The sequence below is a fragment of the Bombina bombina genome, chromosome 3 (assembly GCF_027579735.1).
Source record: "Bombina bombina isolate aBomBom1 chromosome 3, aBomBom1.pri, whole genome shotgun sequence".
Taxonomy (NCBI): Eukaryota; Metazoa; Chordata; class Amphibia; order Anura; family Bombinatoridae; genus Bombina; species Bombina bombina.
The window spans coordinates 545,705,478-545,717,349 of NC_069501.1; the positions used below are offsets into that span (position 1 = coordinate 545,705,478).

Sequence of the window (11,872 nt, forward strand, 5' to 3'; positions counted from 1 at the left end):
ATCAAGAGGACCAGAATCCTCAATTTCTAAAGCAATTAGTACTTCTTTAAGTAAAGAACGAATAAATTCCATTTTAAATAAATATGAAGATTTATCAGCATCAATCTCTGAGACAGAATCCTCTGAACCAGAAGAGTCATCAGAATCAGAATGATGATGTTCATTTAAAAATTCATCTGTAGGGAGAGAAGTTTTAAAAGACTTTGTTACGTTTACTAGAAGGAGAAATAACAGACATAGCCTTCTTTATGGATTCAGAAACAAAATCTCTTATGTTATCAAGAACATTCTGCACCTTAGATGTTGAGGGAACTGCAACAGGCAATGGTACTTTACTAAAGGAAATATTATCTGCATTAACAAGTTTGTCATGACAATTAATACAAACAACAGCCGGAGGAATAGCTACCAAAAGTTTACAGCAGATACACTTAGCTTTGGTAGATCCAGCACTAGACAGCGATTTTCCTGTAGTATCTTCTGACTCAGATGCAACGTGAGACATCTTGCAATATGTAAGAGAAAAAACAACATATAAAGCAAAATTGATCAAATTCCTTAAATGACAGTTTCAGGAATGGGAAAGAATGCCAAAGAACAAGCTTCTAGCAACCAGAAGCAATAAAAAATGAGACAAATAATGTGGAGACAAAAGCGACGCCCATTTTTTTAGCGCCAAATAAGACGCCCACATTATTTGGCGCCTAAATGCTTTTGGCGCCAAAAATGACGCCACATCCGGAACGCCGACATTTTTGGCGCAAAATAACGTCAAAAAATGACGCAACTTCCGGCGACACGTATGACGCCGGAAACGGAAAGAATTTTTTGCGCCAAAAAAGTCCGCGCCAAGAATGACGCAATAAAATGAAGCATTTTCAGCCCCCGCGAGCCTAACAGCCCACAGGGAAAAAAAGAGTCAAATTTTTGAAGGTAAGAAAAAAATAATTCAAGTGCATTATCCCAAATATGAAACTGACTGTCTGAAAAATAAGGAATGTTGAACATTCTGAGTCAAGGCAAATAAATGTTTGAATACATATATTTAGAACTTTATAAACAAAGTGCCCAACCATAGCTTAGAGTGTCACAGAAAATAAGATTTACTTACCCCAGGACACTCATCTACATGTTTGTAGAAAGCCAAACCAGTACTGAAACGAGAATCAGCAGAGGTAATGGTATATATAAGAGTATATCGTCGATCTGAAAAGGGAGGTAAGAGATGAATCTCTACGACCGATAACAGAGAACCTATGAAATAGACCCCGTAGAAGGAGATCACTGCATTCAAATAGGCAATACTCTCCTCACATCCCTCTGACATTCACTGCACGCTGAGAGGAAAACCGGGCTCCAACTTGCTGCGGAGCGCATATCAACGTAGAATCTAGCACAAACTTACTTCACCACCTCCATCGGAGGCAAAGTTTGTAAAACTGAATTGTGGGTGTGGTGAGGGGTGTATTTGTAGGCATTTTGAGGTTTGGGAAACTTTGCCCCTCCTGGTAGGAATGTATATCCCATACGTCACTAGCTCATGGACTCTTGCTAATTACATGAAAGAAATAAAATTGCCCAAAGTTCTAAAATATTTATTGGCAACCTTGCCTCCTGAGAAGACCAAACTCCTTGCGCTCTTCAAGCTCCCCAAACCGCGCCTCAGCTTAAAAGGCTTGTAGTCACTATCATCCAATAAGGTCAGCGAAAGGATGCCCCCTAATGGTGATTGAATGGTTGTTTATCCACCAGGATAGAGATTCATTTACTGCAGAATCTAGGGCTATCCTCTGATCTAAACTAGGATAATTCCCTAGCCCCTATTTTTACACTCGGCTGAAGAGGACATAAATAAAAGTGAGCGAAAGGTATCACACATCTGAGGCTACCATCAGATCAATCACCTCCATAAGAGGACTGAAGATTCTCACAGGCTCTTCACAATGTGTCTGCACAATCTTGTGAGAGACAGATGCATGGTTACTAAATCTATAGATACTTCCAAAAAACAGACCTTAGTACTGGGAGATGGAGAACTCTGACAACGATCTTCCAGCCGTGACTGCACAGAAAAACTAGAAGCTTTTGAGTATGAGAAACTGCCGTTGATAGAGTCGGAGCATGTATCAAAATTTCATCCAGGTAAGGGGGAGCTGAAATACAGAGATCTAATTACTGCTAAAAAAACCCTCAAAACCTTTGTGAGTATTCAGGGAGCAGCAGCCAACCCAAAAGGAAGGGCAACAAACTGAAAACAAAAAAAAACAGGATCTAATAAAGTTCATTGTGAATGGGAATAGGAAGGTATGTATCCTTCCAATCTATTGTGGAAATTAATTGACCCTGCTGTACTAGAGGTAGGATAGTACAAATTATCTCCATTTTGAAAGTAGTAACTCCCAAAAATGTGTTTAAAGTCTTCAAATCCAGTACCCCAAGTTAACTGACTGAGGGGTTAAGGGGCTCACGTAGGTCTGAGAACCCCTGTCAACGTAGAATCTGGAGCACCTCAAAGCCTCACCTACTCCTGGGAGACAAATTACAAAACTGAGTTGTACAAGGAGGTGGAAGGGTTTAAAATTTCTTGGTATTTGGGTTATTTTCCTCCTCCAAGTGGCAAGAATTCAATCCCACACGATAAAGCTCGTAGACTCTTGCCACCTAAAAATAAGAAAAATCCCCACACCCCCCTCTGTCTAAACTGAAAATATCTAATACAAAATTTTTGCATGGCTCCTATATTTTAAACAATTTTGTCAAGCTCTGGGAAAATTGATAATTTGCAACAAATAAAAAGCACAAAAAAAGTTTTAAAAATATTTAAATTAAAAGTAATGAAAATATATAAGAAACACAATATCAGGCTAAAATCTGCTTTCAATGATGTTTATTACAGGGAAGTAGGGATATTAAGTGGAGCAGGAACTGGTTAACAAAAAAAGTAGGATTTTGGGTGATGAAAGGGCATTAACCCTAGCTGCCACATTTTGTCTCGCTGGCAGTTTAAAGGGTTAACGCCTTTTTTTTAAAAAAAATATTTTTAAAATTTTCCCTCAATCCAGTGGAAATTTACCATGGTAAATGAAATATTCCCTGTTGAATATGCGAAGTCCTACTCCTGTTAGAACACAAACGTATACATACGGGATCAAGATGCAGTTAAAAAAAAAACCAACAACAAAAAAACGCAACGTGGGTATATGCCACATTTTTTCTTCTTAAAGAAAAAATAAAGTGAATTTTAAGTTTCAAAAATAAACGTCCAAACACAGGAGCGAAAACAAAAGAAAAAAAATCCTTAAACCTGGTTTAGGAACCTCCCGTTAATTAATCCAGTTTAAATGTTTGTCTTTGAAATTAGGGCTGTGCAGAGCACGCAGCCACTCTGGTCCATGTTTTTAATGGGGGTAACTGTGGGTTTTTGTTTGAAGTTCATTCTCCAGTGCCCTCTGGGCACTTTAGGGGATATAGTTGCAAATGGCAGAGATGATCTGGTAGATGCACCTAGAAGATAAATTGACAATTTGTTAGTATAAATTGATGAGGGGGGGGAGGAAGCAAAATCCAACTTAAAACATTTATATTAAAAAAAAATGTTTTGATTTTTTTTAAAAAACACTAAAAATATGAGAAAATTAAAAAGGTATATGAAACTCAATAAAAATGTCATGTTCAGATACAGCATCCAATTTAAGAGACTTCAATTTACTCATAATCTAATTTACCCTTTTCTCTTGGAATTTTTTGTTGAAAATAACTAGGTGGGCTCAGGAACAGCAATACTGGTGATTGGTGGATACACATACTTCTCTTGTCAATGGCTCACCAAATGTGCTCCGCTAGCTCCCAGAAGTGCATTGCTGCTCTAGGGGTGACTATGGCCCTGATATTCAAAGATACACATATATACACACATATATAAACACACATACAAATGTATGCTTACCTGATAAATTTATTTCTTTCCGGATATGGAGAGTCCACAACGTCATTCAATTACTAGTGGGAATATCACTCCTGGCCAGCAGGAGGCGGCAAAGAGCACAACAGCAAAGCTGTTAAGTGTCACTCCCCTACCCATAATCCACAGTCATTCGAACGAAGGGAAATGGAAAAGGAATAACACAAAGGTGTAAAGGTGCCTGAGTTTTAGTAAAAAATAACTGTCTTAATAAAGGGTGGGGTCATGGACTCTCCATATCCGGAAAGAAAGAAATTTATCAGGTAAGCATACATTTTGTTTTCTTTCAAAAGATGTGGAGAGTCCACATCATTCAATTACTAGTGGGAACCAATACCCAAGCTAGAGGACATAGAATAAACAGGGAGGGAGAACAAGCCAAGCAGAACTAAACAGAAGGCACCACCGCTTTAAGAACCTTTCTCCCAAAAGAGGCCTCCACTGAGGCAAAAGTATCAAATATGTAAAATTTTGAAAAAGTATGCAGAGAGGACCAAGGTGCAGCCTTGCAAATCTGTTCCACAGAAGCTTCATTTTTGAAAGCCCAAGAAGAGGAGACAGCCCTAGTGGAATGAGCTGTAATTCTCTCAGGAGGCTGCTGTCCAACATTCTCATAAGCAAAACAAATTACACTTCTCAACCAGAGGGAAAGAGAAGTAGCCTTTTGATCATTACGCTTTCCTGAGAAACAAACAGGGCAAAAGACTGGCGAAAAAATCCTTATTCGCCTGTAGGTAGAATTTTAGAGCATGCACAACATCCAAGTTGTGCAACAGACGTTCTTTATTAGAAGGATTCGGACAGAGAGAAGGAACAACAACAATTTCCTGATTAATATTTTTATCCGAAACAACTTTAGGAAGAAACCCCAATTTAGTATGAAGAACCACCCTATCCACATGAAAGATAAGGTAAGGCAAATCACACTGCAAAGCAGAGAGTACCGAAACACTGAGCAGAAGAGATAGCAATAAGAAAAGAAAGCCTTGCAAGATAGCACCTTAATATCTATGGAATGCATAGGCTCAAACGGAGCCTGCTGCAAAACTAAGAACAAGATTAAGGCTCCAAGGAATAGCAACAGGTTTAAACACAGGCCTGATTCTGACCAGGGCCTGACAAAAAAAATTGAACATCTGGTACATCCGCCAGACGTTTGTGTAACAAAATAGATAATGCAGAAATCTGACCTTTCAGAGGACTGACAATCCTTTCTCCAGAGCTTCCTGGAGAAAGACAAAATTCTAGGAATCCTGACCCTACTCCAAGAGTAGCCCTTAGATTCACACCAATAAAAGGTATTTACGCCATACCTTACGGTAATTGTTTGAGTAACAGGCTTGCAAAGCCTGGATCATGGTCTCAATGACCGACTCAGAAAATCCATGCTTAGACAGAACTAAGCGTTAAAACTCCAAGCAGTTAGCTTCAGAGAAATGAGATTTGGATGGAGGAATGGACCATGAGTTAGAAGGTCCTTCCTCAGAGGCAACCTCCAAGGTGGCCAAGATGACATCTTCACTTGGTCCGCATACCAGATCCTGCAAGGCCATGCAGGAGCGATTAGAATTACCGATGCTCTCTCCTGTTTGATACAAGCAATAACTTGTGGAAGGAGCGCAAATTGAGGAAACAGGTATGCTAGATAGAAATCCCAAGGAACTGCCAGAGCTTCTATGGGCAACCCCCATTGGAGGGTTAAGAACACCTCCGGATGGAGAGCCCACTCCCCGGGTTGAAATGTCTGTCTGCTCAGAAAATCTGCTTCTCAGTTGTCCACTCCAGGAATGTGGATGGCAGATAGACAACAATTTTAAGCTTCCGCCCACTGAATAATCCGTGCCATCTCCTTCATAGCTAAGGAACTCAGAGTTCCTCCCTGGTGGTTTATGTAAGCCACTGAGGTGGTGATGTCCGACAAACCTGATAAACCGGGTAAGGACAATTGAGGCCAAGCCATCAGAGCATTATAAAATCGCTCTCAATTCCAAGATGTTTATGGGGAAAGCAGACACCTACCGAGTCCATAGTCCCTGGCGCCTTTAACGAGTCCCAGCCTGCTCCCCAGCCTAGCAGGCTGGCATTCGTGGTCACAATCACCAAGGAAGGTCTCCAGAAGCATGTGCCCTGCAACAGATGCTCCTGAGAAAGCCACCATGGGAGAGAGTTGTTGACTGGTCTAGATGTATCCTCTGAGACAGACCCGAATGGTCTCCGTTCCATTGTCTGATCATGCATAATTGCAGAGCTCTTAAATGGAATCGAGCAAAGGGAATGATGTCCATGGAAGCGACCATCAGAACAATTACCTCCATACATTGAGCAACTGATGGCCAAACCGTAGACTGTAGAGAGGCAAGAGGAGACAAGTCTGGTTTTTCTGACCTCGGTCAGAAAAATTTTCATAGATAGGGAATCTAATATGGTCACTAAGAAAACCACCCTTGTAACTAGAACAAGGGAAATCTTTTCCAGATTCACTTTTCAACCGTGGGAACGTAGAAAAAAAACCAAGATCTCTGTATGAGAGTTTGCTTGTTGAAAAGATGCGCCTGAACCAATATGTCCAGGTAGGGCGCCACTGCAATTCCCCGAGACATGATCACTGCCAAGAGAGCCCCCAGAACCTTTGAGAAAATGGGAGCTGTGGCAAGGCCAAAACAGAAGAGCCACAAACTGAAAGTGTTTGTCTAGAGAGGCAAATTTCAGGAATTTGTGATGATCCCTGTGGATGGGAACATGAAAATACGCGTCCTTCAGGTCTATGGTCGTCATGAACTGAACCTCTTGGACCAAAGGAAGAATGGAACAAATGGTTTCAATTTTGAAGGGCAGTACACTAAGAAACTTGTAGAGGCACTTTAGGTCTAAAATGGGTCGAAAAGTTCCCTCTTTTGGGCACCACGAACAGATTTGAATAGAATGCTAGACCCTGTTCCCTTACTGGAACTGGAACAATCACTCCCAGGGAGGAAAGGTCCTAAACGCAGTTCAAGAATGCCTCTTTTTACATGGTCTGGAGATAATCTTGAGAGGTGGAATCTGCACCTGGGGAGGGAAAGTTTTGAATTCTATTTTGTAACCCTGAGACACTATGTCCACAGACCAAGGATCTGGGACATCTTGTCTCCACGCTTATCACAACAGGGAAAGTCTGCCCCCCACTTGATCAGATTCCGGACAAGGGGCCGACCCTTCATGCTGACTTAGACTCAGCTGAGGGTTTCTTTGATTGCTTCCCCTTATTCCAAGACTGATTGGGCTTCCAAGAAGACTTGGATTGAACTTACTTGGAAGAGGAAGACGATTGACCTTTGAAGTTACAAAAGGAACAAAAATTACTTTGACGTCCTTTGAGTCTGTTCTTGTCATGCAGTAGAAAAAACACTTTTCCACCCGTAATATCAGAAATTGTTTCTGCCAGACCAGGTCCAAACAAGGTCTTACCTCTAAGTCCAAGATTCTGGCACTTCCTTACAAGGGTAACATCAGCTGACCAAGATTTTAGCCACATTGCCCTGCAGGCTAGGACAGTGAAGCCAGACATCTTGGCTCCCAGTCTAATAACTTGCATGTTAGCATCAGAAATAAAGGAATTGGCTAGTTTGAGAGCCTTAATCCTATCTTACATCTCCTCCAACGGATTGATTGAGAAAACGTGTTGTACCAATAAGATGCCGCACTTGCTACTGTGGCAATACAAACGGCAGGTTGCCATTGAAGACGTTGATGAACATACATCTTCTGTAGAGCTTCCAGCTTTTTGTCCATAGGATACTTAAAGGAGCAGCTTTCCTCTATAGGGTTAGTAGTTCTAAGCCAGTAGAAATAGCCCCTTCTACTGTAGGCACTGTGCGCCAAGATCTTTAATGGAGTCAGCAACAGGAAACATTTTTAAATACGGGAGATGGTGATTAAGGAATCCCTGGCTTCTCCCATTCCTGTGAAATAATCTGTCACACGGCCTGGGACAGGAAAAACTTAATAGGGTTGACAACTATATAATTATCGGAGTTGTCCTAAGTAGCCAATAACTCCTTTAACAGTACACGAAGGTGTTCATCTGACACTGAAGAAGTAAACTTCAGATTTAAGCTTGAAGGAATAATACTGTCTGTATCTGAGATTTCACCTTCAGAGGCTACCGACGTATCCTCCTCATCAGACTTATGAGGGAGGGTAACCTGCGTAGCAGTAAGTGGAACAGAAACCTTACTATCTGAATGTCTAATTTTCCTCTTGCGTTTTCCCAGCATAGGAAAAGCAGATAATGCCACAGATACTGCAGAAGATACCTGTGCAGCAAAATCTGCAGGCAAATTAACTCCTCCAGGAGTTGCCGGCAACAATTTATTTTTAAATTTAAAGTATTCTAGCTAAGCATGCAGCACAGAATTGCATAGGCAAAACGAGCATTTGTCAAAAGACAAAGTCTTCCATGTCCATAATACTAAATAAATTCCCCAAATTGTAGAAATGTTTTAAACATACTATCACTTAATTTTTAATACCACAGCCGCCTAATCTTTATGCAAAAATGATTTAAAATAATAAACTACAGGCCCCCTACACCTCAGAAAGGCTGAGGTGCCTTACAGTAACACCTATACACAATTTGGCTGCAAGAAGTCTCTAAAACGATCATATAGTAGACACTGAAGAGACTAAAATTCAATGACGCCGATCCGTGAATATCCGACAGCAGAGAGAAGTCACATCCAGCAGAGAGGAAACTACACAGCAAGTAAAAGGCGCACATTACCCTCTGCCTACAACACCGGAGTTAGCCTGTTCTAGCTAAGCAAGCAAAGAAAACCAACTGCCAAATTTTAAGTTTATACATAAATCCCTGCATAAAACATAAGCCCCACATACATACTGATAAAGAATTTCAACAAAATTAGCCCAAAGAGGAAAAATGTCCCAATAAAGGGAAGATTAACCCCTAGTCTCAACATACATAATGTGCCTGCCCACTGCCAAAGAGAATCATGTATAAAGGATTTTCAAAAATGTCCCCAACTACTGCATATGAAATATTCTTCTGAAGTGCAAGTCTCCAAGACCTAGAAGACAAAAGCACTTACCTGCAGTCTAGTTGCCCGGCAGGAAGACAGCTCGCAAGGAGTGAAAGGACACATACTCCTTACAGAGACCTGTAGAAAAAGAAAGAACAGAGTAACCAACTCTGCTGCCCATGTTACAGAAACCCAATGCGTTAAGAAACAAAGCAAGGACTACCTCACAACTTCCTAACTGCTTAAAAGCCACCACTACTCTACTGAAGAGATTGATGTGGACTCCGCTAAACTTAAATCCTTGCTTGCAGGGAAAAAGTACCCGAAAAAGGAATTAATTTCTTCAGACACCAAACTTCCCCTCCTCCATTGACAGAGGCAAAGAGAATGACTGGGGATTATGGGTAGGGGCGTGACACTTAAAAGATTTGCTGTGGTGCTCTTTGCCGCCTCGTGCTGGCCAGGAATGATATTACCACTAGTAATTGAATGACGTCCTGGACTCTCTATATCTTAGGAAAGTAAAATTTTGTTACCACATTGTTACCCAATTGCTACTTGGGGTATAATGATGTATATAATAATGGTATATTATTTTCTGTCTAATCAGGCATGACCATACAGTGTAATCCTTTCTGGTTTATTATCGATCATATCTGTACACATCATAGGTTTTTACGTATTGGTAAATGTAGTGTGTGCATATACTAATTTATACTTTTTGTAAACTAGTGCACATAGGGTTAAGTACTGTTGATTCACTATTACTAATGAGTATAGGTCACATGTGTATTATAATTAATCAATAGGTTCACAGCTTTGTTTTTAAATAACAGATGTTTACCTCATTTAGGCACGTCTATGATTAAGGCTACCAAGTCGTAACATGTCAGGCTTGCTCTGGCTGTTGTATATATGTGTTTTTTATTGTGACCAATAAAGAAACATAATTTATGTAAGAACTTACCTGATAAATTCATTTCTTTCATATTAGCAAGAGTCCATGAGCTAGTGACGTATGGGATATACATTCCTACCAGGAGGGGCAAAGTTTCCCAAACCTTAAAATGCCTATAAATACACCCCTCACCACACCCACAATTCAGTTTAACGAATAGCCAAGAAGTGGGGTGATAAGAAAGGAGCGAAAGCATCAAAAATAAGGAATTGGAATAATTGTGCTTTATACAAAAAAAATCATAACCACCACAAAAAGGGTGGGTCTCGGACTCTTGCTAATATGAAAGAAATGAATTTATCAGGTAAGTTCTTACATAAATTATGTTTTCTTTCATGTAATTAGCAAGAGTCCATGAGCTAGTGACGTATGGGATAGCAGATACCCAAGATGTGGAACTTCCACGCAAGAGTCACTAGAGAGGGATAAAATAAAGCCAGCCAATTCCGCTGAAAAAATAATCCACAACCCAAATCAAAAGTTTTAATCTTATAATGAAAAAAACAGAAATTATAAGCAAACAAATCAAACAGAAACAGCTGCCTGAAGTACGTTTCTACCAAAAACTGCTTCAGAAGAAGAAAACACATCAAAATGGCAGAATTTAGTAAAAGTATGCAAAGAAGACCAAGTCATTGCTTTGCAAATGTGATCAACAAAAGCTTCATTCTTAAAAAGCCCAGGAAGTAGAAACTAACCTAGTAGAATGAGCCGTAATCCTCTGAGGCGGGAATCCACCCGACTCCAAATAAGCATGATGAATCAAAAGTTTAACCAAGATGCCAAAGAAATGGCAGAAGCCTTTTGATCTTCCTAAAACCAGAAAAGAAAACAAATAGACTAGAAGTCTGTCTGAAATCTGAATAGCTTCAACATAGGATTTCAAAACTCTTACCATATCCAAAGAACGAAAGAATCTTGCCAAAGAAGTCTTAGGAAAACAATAATTCCTCCCTAATGTAGTTAGAATTTACAACTTTAGGTAAGAATTTAAATGAGGACAGCAAAAAGCACCTTACCCTGATGAAAAAAAATCAGAAAAAGGAGATTCGCAAGAAAAAGCAGATAATTCAAAAACTGTTCTAGCTGAAGAGATGTCCAAAAAGAACAATACTTTCCATGAAAGTAATTAATGTCCAGAGCAAGCATATGCTCAAATAGAAGAGCCTGAAAAGCCTTCAGAACCAAATTAAAAACTCCAAGGAGGAGAAATTGGCTTAATGACTGGTTTGATATGAATCAAAGCCTGAACAAAATGATGAATATCAGGAAGCAACACTGCCTTATTCTGATGAAAAATCAGAAAAGGAAATTCACAAGAAAAAGCAGATAACTCAGAAACTCTTCTAGCAGAAGATATAGCCAAAAGGAACAATACTTTCCAAGAAAGTAATTTAATGTTCAGAGAATGCATAGGTTCAAACGGAGGAGCCTGTAAATGACAGGCTTGATACGAACCAAAGTCTGTACAAAACAATGAATATCAGGATGATTAGCAATCTTTCTGTGAAAAAAGAACAGAAAGAGTAGAAATTTGTCCTATCAAGGAACTGAATACAAAACCTTATCCAAACCAACCTGAAGAAATTATAAAATTCTAGGAATTCTAAAAGAATGCCAAGAAATTTGAGAAAAACACTAAGAAATGAATCTAGCACAAACTTCACCACCTCCATGGGAGGCAAAGTTTGTAAAACTGAATTGTGGGTGTGGTGAGGGGTGTATTTATAGGCATTTTAAGGTTTGGGAAACTTTGCCCCTCCTGGTAGGAATGTATATCCCATACGTCACTAGCTCATGGACTCTTGCTAATTACATGAAAGAAATATATGTTTTAATTGTCCTGGAGGGTGCCGGTTTCTTCCTTTAACTGCATTATTCAATCTATATTATTGGGCACCTCTTATTGGACTTTAAAATTTGGAACCTGCTTTT

General features: G+C 39.8%; 1 protein-coding gene across 2 annotated transcripts in view; it reads right to left on the reverse strand.

Moving 5' to 3' along the window:
- Positions 1 to 2,870: 2,870 nt before the first annotated feature.
- Positions 2,871 to 11,872, reverse strand: part of YTHDF2 (YTH N6-methyladenosine RNA binding protein F2) — a 45,879-nt gene continuing 36,877 nt past the window's right edge. For both annotated transcript variants that reach the window (XM_053707037.1, XM_053707038.1), the window contains exon 6: positions 2,871 to 3,504. The gene's annotated coding sequence lies outside the window, so the exon portion shown is untranslated. The remainder of the gene's footprint in view (positions 3,505 to 11,872) is intronic.